Genomic DNA, 13,060 nt, shown 5'->3' with positions numbered 1-13,060 from the left:
ATGAGAAGGTCATTTTAGAGTATTGATTTAGCTTCTTTGAGGTAAGTGTCTTGCCTAACTTTGTGTGGGGGAACTACCCCTTAGGATTTGAGTCGTTTGTGCTAATTATGTTATGTGAAAGCCGTGTACGCAAGGTGACGAGTACGTACTCGGGCTTATACGTGGATATTGACCGGTTTAGACTCTTAGGCATCTTTCATGTAATTATTTGGAATTGTTAGTACATGTTATATCTTTTATTCGTCATGTCTAATATCACATGCTTTATTTAAAGTTGTAGTTACATGTCACATTCTTTACTTGTCGAGTTTTCTCTTATGTACCTTATTTGAAGTTCTTATCACTTTTATCATTATGTGATTTCTTTTATTATGGAGTTACTCTTAGTTGAAATTGTTGTTATATGATATCCTTTTGTTGCCGGGTTATTCTCATGTATTTAGACGTAGTACTACTTCATGCAATCTCTTTCATTGTTATCCTATTGATTCACTAGAATCCGAAGTTTGCCATTTCATAGAAATACTTTCACTATTGAGTTTATCCTTAAAAAAACTAAATAGAATTGATGTTATAGAAAGTCATTAATCTATTTTAATTGAAGTTATGTTTAAATGGGGTGTTGTTCCTTGTTGAGTTACTTTCCCATTCATTTTGTTGTTATTGAGATTCTATACGTAATGTGTTGAGCCGTGGGCTATTTGTTATGGAAATATTGATATTGTTGTTGAAATATTGATATTGTTGGATCTTTGGAAAGGTTGTGGCCTATGGGCGGTCGTGGTACGAGTTGATATGTTGTGTTGTTGTGAATTGTTGGATGGTTTGGTTGTTGTTATGTGTGGCATAATGGTGGCATCTCACTGTTGTTGAATGTACAGAGTGATACGGGTGGCTATTTGTAACGACCCGGCCGGTCGTTTTGAGTATTATAACCCCGTTCCCCCATTTGCTTCTCAATTTATGCTTTATAGTTGTTTCATGACTTACCGGATTAGTTGGTTCGGGTTCGGAAGGAAATCAGAATGAAATGAGACAGTTAGTCTCATAATTGAAATTTAAGTTAGAAAAGTTGACCGGATGTGGACCTATGTGTAAAAGACCTCGGATCTGAAATTTTATGATTCCAATAGCTCCGTGTTGTGATTTTGGGCTTAGGAGTGTGTCCGGAAAAGTTTTTGGAGGTCTGTAGAGGAATTAGGCTTGAAATGCCGAAAGTTGAATTTTTGGGAAGTTTGACCCGGAGGTTGACTTTTTGATATCGGGGTCGAAATCCGATTCTGAAAATTTTAATAGGTATGTTATGTCATTTATGACTTATGTGCAAAGTTTAAGGTCAATCGGATGTGATTTGATAGGTTTCGGCGTTGTTTGTAGAAATGGAAAGTTTCAAAGTTCATTAGGCTTGAATCTATGTGTGATTCGTGTTTTTATTGTTGTTGGATGTGATTTGAAGATTCGACTAAGTTTGTATGATGTTTTAGGACTTTTTGGTGTATTTGGTTGTGGTCCTGAGGGTCTCGGGTGTGTTTCAGATGGTTAACGGATCAAAAAGTGAACTAAAATAGCAGCTGCCATTTCCTTCTGCTGCAAATTTCTTCGCCGAGAATCGAGCCCAAAATCTAACCCAAAAATCGAGCCTAGAATCTCCCATGATCGAGCCAGTATCGAAGCCACGATCGAAGGCAGGGTCGAGGACCATGATCGAGTCCAGTATCGAAGCCACGATCGAAGGCAGGATCGAAGGCCAGGCTCGAGGGCCAGGATCGAGGGTCAGAATCGAGGCCCAGGATCGAGGACCAGGATCTAGGCCTAGGATCGAGGACCACCATCGAAGGCCAAGATCGAGGCAGTACCGACGGCTGTTTGGGCAGAATAATAAAGCAAGGACTTCGTCCCATTCACCATTTTTGGAAAATTGGAGCTTGAGGAGAAGCGATTTTTGATAGATTTTTTAGAAAAACTTGATGTAAGTCCCTTGTGATCATTTCTACTCCATAATATTGAATTATCATCGAATAATCTGACTAGATTAAATGTTTTTGAGGAGTAAATCGGAGATTTGAACATAGAAATTTGGAAATAAGATTTGTAGATTTGAGGGTCGAGTTGAGGTAGGATTTTGGTAAAATTGGTATAGGTAGACTCGTGGTTGAATGGGATTTCGGATTTTTTAACTTTTGTCGGGTTCCGAGATGTGGGCCCCACGGGAGATTTTTGAGCTAAATTTCAGAATTTTATGGAAAATTAGTATTTTCTTATGGAATTAATTCCAATTAATTTTATTAACTGAAATGAATTATTTGTGACTAGATTCGCGGATTTCAGAGACCAATTCTCGTGGCAAGGGCATAACGGAATAAAGAATTACGCAGTTTGAGGTAAGTATTAAACCCCAGATTTTTGTATCATGCGATTAATTTGGAGGTGACGCACATGCTAGGTGATGGGCGTGTGGGCGTGCACCGAGGGGATTGTGACGTGGTCCGACCAGTAAAACTGTAAAGTTGAATAATTTGTTGTTAGCTATATGCTCTCTATGTATTGTGGAAATTTGATTGTAACACATGTTAGAAACCATATTTAGGCTATATGTTGGTACTACTGGGACCCACAGAGGTCGTGTACATGTTGAATTATCTGTTAAATTGTTGTTTGGTACTCAGTCACAGTTTACTTATTTATTTTATCATAGTCTCTATTGTTCATTATTGATGTATCATATCATTGTTGTTTGGGCTGATTTCATGATTATTGAGAGCCCGAGAGACTGGAGAGATTATGACTGAGAGCCGAGTGGTTGAGTTGTTGTGACGAGTTGAGTATATGTTGCCTGAGAGGCTGTACTTGCTTTTCATTAGTTGTTGCACGTAGTTGCTATCTGTTATTGTTGTGAAATTCTCTGAAAGATCTTATATCTTGATTACATGAACTTGAACTGTATAAAAATTGATTTGACTTAAACTGCTGGATTTGAAAGCATGTCTATTCTTTGCTGGAATTACTGAAAGTGAACTATGACAGTGTAGCTCGTCACTATATTCAGTTTTTTATTTATTATTGTTACTTACTGAGCTGGTTGTACTCATACTACACCCTGCACTTCGTGTGCAGATCCAGGTGTTCTCGGACATAGCGGGTGTTGATTCTCTACAGTTGACTTTGCGTAAATTCAGAGGTAGGTGCCGTGTTTTGCAGACCTTGCCTCTCCTTCCCTATCTCCTTATTTACAGTATTTGGTCTCAGCATGTTATGGACCGTATTTTCCAGACTTGTATTCATATTAGATTCTCATGTACTCAGTGACACCAGGTTTTGGGGAGTGTTCGTATCAGTATTTGTGAGATTTTGTATTGTATTTAAATATTATATTTTTAAACTTAAAAAGAAATTATGGTTTATGGAGATTATCGGCTTGCCTAGTATTGAGGTAGGCGCCATCACGACAGGTTGGGATTTTGGGTCGTGACAAGTTGGTATTAGAGCCGAGGTTACATAGGTCTCATGAGTCATGAGCAGGTTTAGTAGAGTCTTGCGGATCGGTATGGAGACGTCTGTACTTATCTTCGAGAGGCTGCAGAATTCTTAGGAAAATTTTACATTCTTGTATTCTGTCGTGTGAATTTGTTGATTTCGGAAATCAAATTTCTATTACTCTATTCACTCGCAGATGGTGAGGACACGTACTATCAGATCAGACGGTCAGCCACCAGTGCCACCAGTTAGGGCCGCGAGTGGCCGGGGCCATGGTAGAGGCCGGGGTCGAGGTAAAAGGGCAAGGTGTAGCTCGTACCACAATTGGACCAGCACCTGTAGTACCACCAGTTGCTCCAGCTCAGGAGCAGCTTCTAGATATAGCTGAACCGACAGGATCGGCTCAGGCACCAGCTGTGCCCATCGAGATTCGAGGCCTTCAAGAGACTTTGGCCCAGATATTGGCAGCTTGCACTGGTCTGGCTCAGGTGGTTTCGGCTTAGGCCGCACCTGCCACTTCTCAGGCCGGGAGAGGTACTCATACCCCTATTGACCGTACTCCAGACTAGGTAGTACAGGGACTTCAGATACCGGGGGCACTACCAGCCCAGCCGGCTGCAGTTGCTCAGGCCCCGGTAGTTCCTGTTATGGCAGATGATGAGCAGAGGAGACTTGAGAGATTTGAGAGGCTTCGACCTCCATCTTTTAGCGGTGCAGAGTCAGATGATGCTCAGGGTTTTCTTTGGGCTAACCAATGCCCTAGAAGCATTAATGTATTTAATGCATAGTATATTCCAGCCATATCTTGATTTATTTGTCGTAGTATTTATTGATGATATTCTGGTGAACTCACGTAGCCAGGAGGAGCATGCACAACACTTGGGTATTGTATTACAGAGGTTGATTGAGGAGAGATTTTATGATAAATTCTCTAAGTCTGAGTTTTGGCTTAATTCAATGGCATTCTTGGGACATATAGTGTCCAGTGAAGGAATTAAGGTGGATCCGAAGAAAATAGAGGCAGTTCAGAGTTGGCCCAGCCCATCTTCAGTTACTGATATTCGGAGTTTTCTCGGCTTGGCCGGGTATTATCGTCGCTTCGTGGAGGGTTTCTCGTCTATTGCATCTCCTATGACTAAATTGACCCAGAAAGGTGCTCCGTTCAGGTGGTCGGATGAGTGTGAAGAGAGCTTTTAGAAGCTCAAAACAACTTTGACTACAACTCCAGTTTTGGTGTTGCCTACAGGTTCAGAGTCTTATACTGTGTATTGTGACGTGTCGCGTATTGGTCTCAGCGTAGTGCTGATGCAAGACGGTAGGGTGATTGCCTATGCGTCCAGATAGTTAAAGGTGCATGAGAGGAATTATCTAGTCCACGATCTTGAGTTAGTCGCTATTGTTCATGCCCTAAAAATTTGACGGCATTACTTGTACGGTGTCCAGTGTGAGGTATATACCGACCATCAGAGTCTACAATATTTGTTTAAACAGAAGGATCTTAATTTGCGGCAGCGGAGATGGTTAAAGTTGCTTAAGGATTATGACATTACCATTCTCTATCATCCCGGAAAGGCCAATATGGTGGCTGATGCCTTGAGTCATAAGGCGGCGAGTTTGGGTAGCTTAGCATACTTACCGGTAGTAGAGAGGCCTTTAGCCTTGGATGTCCAGGCCTTGGCCAACCAGTTTGTTAGATTGGATGTTTCCGAGACGAATCGAGTTTTGGCTTGTGTGGTTTCTCGGTCTCGGTCTTCTTTATATGATCTCATCAGAGAGCGCCAGTATGATGATCCACATCTGCTTGTCCTTAAGGACACAGTTCAGCACGGTGATGCCAAGGAAGTCACTATTGGAAATGACGGTGTATTACGGATGCAGGGCAGGCTATGTGTGCCTAATGTAAATGGTTTGTGTGAGTTGATTCTCCAGGAAGCTCACAGTTCGCGGTACTCCATTCATCTAGATGCCGCGAAGATGTATAAGGATTTGAGCAGCACTATTGGTAGAGGCGAATGAAGAAAGATATAATTGAGTTTGTAGCTCGGTGTCTAAATTGTCAACAGGTAATGTACGAGCATTAGAGACCGGGTGGATTACAACAGAGACTTGAAATTCCGGAGTGGAAATGGGAGCGTATTGCCATGGACTTCGTAGTTGGGCTTCCACGGACATTGAGGAAGTTTGATGTTGTTTGGGTGATTGTAGATCGGTTGACCAAATCCTTGCATTTTATTCCAGTTGTTACTAATATTGAATTATCATCAAATAATCTGACTAGATTATATGTTTTTGAGGAGTAAATCGGAGATTTGAACTTAGAAATTTGGAAATAAGATTTGTAGATTTGAGGGTCGAGTTGAGGTCGGATTTTGGTAAAATTGGTATGGGTAGACTCGTGGTTGAATGGGCTTTCAGATTTTGTAACTAGTCTCCGATTTTTGAGCTAAATTTCAGAATTTTATGGAAAATTAGTATTTTCTTATGGAATTAATTCCAATAAATTTTATTGACTGAAACGAATTATTTGTGACTAGATTCGAGGATTTTGGAGACCAATTCTCGTGGCAAGGGCATAGCGAAATAAAGAATTACGCAGTTTGAGATAAGTAACAATTTTAAATCTTGTCCTGAGTGTATGAAACCCCAGATTTTTATATCATGCGATTACTTTGGAGGTGACGCACATGCTAGGTGACGGGCGTGTGGGCGTGCACCGAGGGGATTGTGACTTAGTCCGACCCGTGAAACTGTAAAGTTGAATAATTTGTTGTTAGCTATATGCCCTCTATGTGTTGTGGAAATTTGATTGTAAGACATGTTAGAAACCATGTTTAGGCTATATGTTAGTACTACTTGGACCCACGGAGGTCGTGTACATGTTGAATTATTTGTTAAATTATTGTTTGGTACTCAGTCACAGTTTACTTGTTTATTTTATCTTAGTCTCTATTGTTCATTATTGATGCATCATATCATTATTGTTTGGGTTGATTTCATGATTATTGAGAGCCTGGGAGACTGGAGAGATTATGACTGAGTGAGGCTGAGGGCCTGATTGTGAGATATTGATACTATAGCACGTGAGTTGTCCGTGCAGCACGTGAGTTGGCCATGCGGTTCCAGATATTGATACTATAGCACGTGAGTTGTCCGTGCAGCACGTGAGTTGGCCGTGCGGATCCATATATTGATACTATGGCACGTGAGTTATCCGTGCAGCATGTGAGTTGGCCGTGCAGATTATAGCGCTTGGGCTGTAGGAGCCCCTCCGGAGTCTGTACACCCCCAGTGAGCGCAGGTACCCATTGAGTGTGAGTGTTGAGGGCTGAGAGCCGAGTGGTTGAGTTGTTGTGACGAGTTGAGTATATGTTGCCTGAGAGGCTGTACTTGCTTTTCATTTGTTGTTGCACGTAGTTGCTATCTGTTATTGTTGTGAAATTCTCTGAGAGATCTTATATCTGGATTACATGAACTTGAACTGTATAAAAATTGATTTGACTTAAACTGCTGGATTTGAAAGCATGTCTATTCTTTGCTGGAATTACTGAAAGTGAACTATGACTGTGTAGCTCGTCACTATCTTCAGTTTTTTATTTATTATTGTTACTTACTGAGTTGGTTGTACTCATACTACACCCTGCACTTTGTGTGCAGATCCAGGTGTTCCCGGACATAGCAGGTGTTGATTCTCTCGCATAGTTGACTTTTCAGAGATTCAGAGGTAGCTGCCATGTTTCGCAGACCTTGCCTCTCCTTCCCTATCTCCTTATTTACTGTATTTGGTCTCAGACTGTTATGGACCGTATTTTCCGGACTTGTATTCATATTAGATGCTCATGTACTCAGTGACACCAGGTTTTGGGGAGTGTTCGTATCAGTATTTGTGAGATTTTGTATTGTATTTAAATATTATATTTTTAAACTTAAAGAGAAATTGTGGTTTATGGAGATTATCGGCTTGCATAGTATTGAGATAGGCGCCATCCCGACAGGTTGGGATTTTGGGTCGTGACAAGTTGGTACTAGAGCCGAGGTTACATAGGTCTCACGAGTCATGAGCAGGTTTAGTAGAGTCTTGCGGATCGGTATGGAGACGTCTGTACTTATCTTCGAGAGGCTGCAGAATTCTTAGGAAAATTTTACTTTCTTGTATTCTGTCGTGCGAATTTGTTGATTTCGGAAATTAAATTTCTATTACTCTATTCTCTCACAGATGGTGAGGACACGTACTACCGGATCAGACAGTCAGACACCAGTGCCACCAGTTAGGGCCGCGAGAGGCCGGGGCCGTGGTAGATGCCGGGGTCGAGATAAGGGGCGAGGTGTAGCTCGTACCACAATTGGACCAGTACCTGTAGTACCACCAGTTGCTCCTGCTCAAGAGCAGATTCTAGATATAGCTGAGCCAACAGGATCGGCTCAGGCACCAGCTGTGCCTATCGAGATTCCAGGCCTTCAAGAGACTTTGGCCCAGATATTGGCAGCTTGCACTGGTCTGGCTCAGGTGGTTTCGGCTCAGGCCGCACCTGCCACTTCTCAGGCCGGGGGAGGTACTCATACCCCTGTTGCCCGTACTCCAGACCAGGTAGTACAGGGACTTCAGATACCGGGGGCACTACCAATCCAGCCGGCTGTAGTTGCTCAGGCCCCGGTAGTTCCTGTTATGGCAGATGATGAGCAGAGGAGACTTGAGAGATTTGAGAGGCTTCGACCTCTATCTTTTAGTGGTGCAGAGTCAGAGGATACTTGTGATGTCATTGAGGCTAACCAATGCCCCAGCAGCATTAATACATTTAATGAATAGTGTATTCCAACCATATCTTGATTTATTTGTCGTAGTATTTATTGATGATATTTTGGTGTACTTACGTAGCCAGGAGGAGCATGCACAACACTTGGGTATTGTATTACAGAGGCTGTGAGAGGAGAGACTTTATGCCAAATTCTCTATTCTGAGTTCTGGCTTAAGTCAATGGCATTCTTGGGACATATAGTGTCTAGTGAAGGAATTAAGGTGGATCCGAAGAAAATAGAGGCAGTTCAGAGTTGGCCCAGGCCATCTTCAGTTACTGAGATTCGGTGTTTTCTCCGCTTGGCCGGGTATTATCGTCGCTTTGTGGATGGTTTCTCGTCTATTGCATCGCCTATGACTAAATTGACCCAGAAAGGTGCTCCGTTCATTTGGCCGTATGAGTGTGAAGAGAGCATTCATAAGCTCAAAACAACTTTGACTACAACTCCAGTTTTGGTGTTGCCTACAGGTTCAGAGTCTTATACTGTGTGTTGTGACGCGTCGTGTATTGGTCTCGGCGCAGTGCTGATGCAAGACGGTAAGTTGATTGCCTATGCGTCCAGACAGTTAAAGGTACATGAGAGGAATTATTTAGTCTACGATCTTGAGTTAGCCGCTATTGTTCATGCCCTAAACATTTGGCGGCATTACTTGTACGGTGTCCAGTGTGTGGTATATACTGACCATCGGAGTCTACAACATTTGTTTAAACAGAAGGATCTTAATTTGCGGCAGTGGATGTGGTTAGAGTTACTTAAGGATTATGACATTACCATTCTCTATCATCCTGGAAAGGCCAATATGGTGGCTGATGCCTTGAGTCATAAGGCGGAGAGTTTGGACAGCTTAGCATACTTACCGGTAGCAGAGAGGCCTTTAGCCTTGGATGTTCAGGCCTTGACCAACCAGTTTGTTAGATTGGATGTTTCCGAGCCGAATCGAGTTTTGGCTTGTGTGGTTTCTCGGTCTTCTTTATATGATCGCATCAGAGAGCGCCAGTATGATGATCCACATCTGCTTGTCCTTAAGGACACAGTTCAGCACGGTGATGGCAAGGAAGTCACTATTGGAAATGACGGTGTATTATGGATGCAGGGCAGGCTATGTGTGCCTAATGTAGATGGTTTGCATAAGTTGATTCTCCAGGAAGCTCACAATTCGCGGTACTCCATTCATCTAGGTGTCGCGAAGATGTATCAGGATTTGAGCAGCACTATTGGTAGAGGCGAATGAAGAAAGATATAATTGGGTTTGTAGCTCGGTGTCTAAATTGTCAATAGGTAAAGTACGAGCATCAGAGACCAGGCGGATTACTACAATGACTTGAAATTCTGCAGTGGAAATGGGAGCGTATTACCATGGACTTTGTAGTTGGGCTTCCACGGACATTGAGGAAGTTTGATGCGGTTTGAGTGATTGTAGATCGGTTGACCAAATACATGCATTTTATTCCAGTTGGTACTATTTATTCTTCAGAGCGGTTGGCTGAGATTTATATCCGCGAGATTGTTCGCCTACACGGTGTGTTGGTGTCCATCATTTCAGATCGGGGCACGTGGTTTACCTCACAGGTTTGGAGAGCAGTGCAACAAGAATTGGGCACATAAGTTCAGTTGAGTGCAACATTTCACCCTCAGACAGGCGGGCAGTCCGAGTGCACTATTCAGATATTGGAGTATATGCTACGCACTTGTGTCATTAATTTTGGAGGTTCTTGGGATAAATCTCTACCACTTGCGGAGTTTGCTTACAATAACAGCTACCAGTCGAGTATACATATGGCTCCGTCTGAGGCATTATATGGGAGATGGTGTCGATATCGGGTTGGTTGGTTTGAGTCGGGTGAGGCTAGGCTATTGGGTACGACTTGGTTCAGGATGCTTTAGAGAAGGTCAAAGTCGTTCAGGAACGGCTTCGCACGACACAATCTAGACAAAAGAGGTATGCCGACAGGAAGGTTCGTGATGTTGTTCACATGGTTGGGGAGAAGTTTTTGCTCCAGATTTCACCCATGAAGGGTATGTTGAACCCTCGGTATATTGGGCCTTTTGAAATACTTAAGAAGATTGGAGATGTGGCTTATGAACTTGCTTTGCCACCTAGTCTATCAAGTGTTCATCCAGTGTTCCACGTATCCATGCTCCAAAAATATGTTGGGGATCATTCTGATATTCTGGATTTCAGTGCACTACAGCTGGGCAGTAATTTGACTTATGATGTGTAGCCGGTGGCTATTTTAGACAGGCAGGTTAGAAAACTGAGGTCAAAGAGCATAGCATCAGTGAAGGTGCAGTGGAGAGGCCAGCCAACCGGAGAAGCTACTTGAGAGATTGAGCAGGAGATGCGGAGAAAATATTCTCACTTATTTGAGACTCCAAGTATTATTTTAATCCCGTTCGAGGACGAACGTTTGTTTAAGAGGGGGAGAATGTAATGAACCGGCCGGTCATTTTGAGTATTATAACCCCGTTCCCCCATTTACTGCTCAATTTATGCTTTATAGTTGTTTCATGGCTTACCAGATTAGTTGGTTCGGGCCCGGAAGGAATTCGGAATGAAATGAGACATTTAGTCTCATAATTGAAATTTAAGTTAGAAAGGTTGACCGGATGTGGACCTATGTGTAAAAGACCTCGGATCTGAAATTTTATGATTCCAATAGCTCTGTACGTTGAGTTTGGGCTTAGAAGCGTGTCCGAAAATTTTTTTGGAGGTCCGTAGAAGGATTAGGCTTGAAATACCGAAAGTTGAATTTTTTGGAAGTTTGACCGGGGGGTTGACTTTTTGATATCGGGGTTGAAATCCAATTTTGAAAATTTTAATAATGTCATTTATGACTTGTGTGCAAAATTTGAGGTCAATCAGACGTGATTTGATAGGTTTCGGCGTTGTTTGTAGAAATAAAAAGTTTCAAAGTTCATTAGGCTTGAATCTATGTGTGATTCGTGTTTTTAGTGTTGTTGGATGTGATTTGAAGACTCGACTAAGTTCGTATGATGTTTTAGGACTTGTTGGTGTATTTGGTTAAGGTTCTGAGGGCCTCGGGTTAGTTTTGGATGGTTAATGGATCAAAAAGTGGACTAAAATAGCTGCTGCAACTTCCTTCTGCTGCAAATTCCTTTGCCTAGAATCGAGCCCAAAATCGCGCCCAAAAATTGAGCCCAGAATCTCCCATGATCGAGCCAGTATCGAAGCCACGATCGAAGGCAGGATCGAAGGTCAGGGTCGAGGGCCAGGATCGAGGGTCAGGATCGGGGCCCAGGATCGAGGCCCAGGATCGAGGCCTAGGATCGAGGACCATGATCGAAGGCCAAGATCGAAGGCCAAGATCGAGGCAGTACCGAGGGCTGTCTGGGCAAAATTATAAAGTAGGGGACTTCGTCCTATTCGCCACTTTTGCAAATTGGAGCTTGAGGAGAGGCGAGTTTTTATAGATTTTCAAGGAAAACTTGAGGTAAGTCCCTTGTGATCATTTCTACTCCATAATATTGAATTATCATTGAATAATCCGACTAGATTACATGGTTTTGAGGTGTAAATAAGAGATTTGAACTTAGAAATTTGGAAATAATATTTGTAGATTTGAGGGTTGAGTTGAGGTCGGATTTTGGTAAAATTGGTATGGGTAGACTCGTGGTTGAATGGGTTTCAGATTTTGTAACTTTTGTCGGGTTCCGAGATGTGGGCCCCATAGGCAATTTTTGAGCTAACTTTCGGAATTGTATGGAAAATTAGTATTTTCTTATGTAATTAATTCTAATAAATTTTATTGACTGAAAAGAATTATTTGTGACTAAATTCGAGGCTTTCGGAGACCAATTATCGTGACAAGGGCATAGTGGAATAAAGAATTACACGGTTTGAGGTAAGTAACAGTTTTAAATCTGATCCTGAGGGTATAAAACCCCAGATTTTTGTATCATGTGATTATTTTGGAGGTGACGCACATGCTAGGTGATGGGCGTGTGGGCGTGCACTGAGGGGATTGTGACTTGGTCCGACCCGTGAAACTGTAAAGTTGAATAATTTGTTATTAGCTATATGCTCTCTATGTGTTGTGGAAATTTGACTGCAAGACATGTTAGAAACCATGTTTAGGCTATATGTTGGTACTACTGGGACCCACAGAGGTCGTGTACATGTTGAATTATCTGTTAAATTGTTGTTTGGTACTCAGTCACAGTTTACTTGTTTATTTTATCTTAGTCTCTATTGTTCATTATTGATGCATCATATCATTGTTGTTTGGGCTGATTTCATGATTATTGAGAGCCTAAGAGACTGGAGAGATTATGACTGAGTGAGGCCGAGGGCCTGATTGTGAGATATTGATGCTATAGCACGTGAGTTGTCTGTGCATCACATGAGTTGGCCGTGCGGATCCATATATTGGTACTATAGCACGTGAGTTGTCCGTGCAGCACGTGAGTTGGCCGTGCAGATCCAGATATTGATACTATGGCATGTGAGTTGTCCATGCAGCACGTGAGTTTGCAGTGCAGATTATAGCGCTTGGGCTGTAGGAGCCCCTCCGGAGTCTGTACACCCCCAGTGAGCGCAGGTACCCATTGAGTGTGCGTGTTGAGGGCTGAGAGCCGAGTGGTTGAGTTGTTGTGACGAGTTGAGTATATGTTGCCTGAGAGGCTGTACTTGCTTTTCATTTATTGTTACACGTAGTTGCTATCTGTCATTGTTGTGAAAATCTCTGAAAGTTCTTATATCTGGATTACATGAACTTAAACTGTATAAAAATTGATTTGACTTAAACTGCTGGATTTGAAACCATGTCTATTC

The sequence above is a fragment of the Nicotiana tabacum genome, chromosome 13 (genome assembly GCF_000715075.1).
Source record: "Nicotiana tabacum cultivar K326 chromosome 13, ASM71507v2, whole genome shotgun sequence".
In the NCBI taxonomy this organism is placed as follows: Eukaryota; Viridiplantae; Streptophyta; class Magnoliopsida; order Solanales; family Solanaceae; genus Nicotiana; species Nicotiana tabacum.
Note: the sequence above shows the minus strand (reverse complement) of the source record.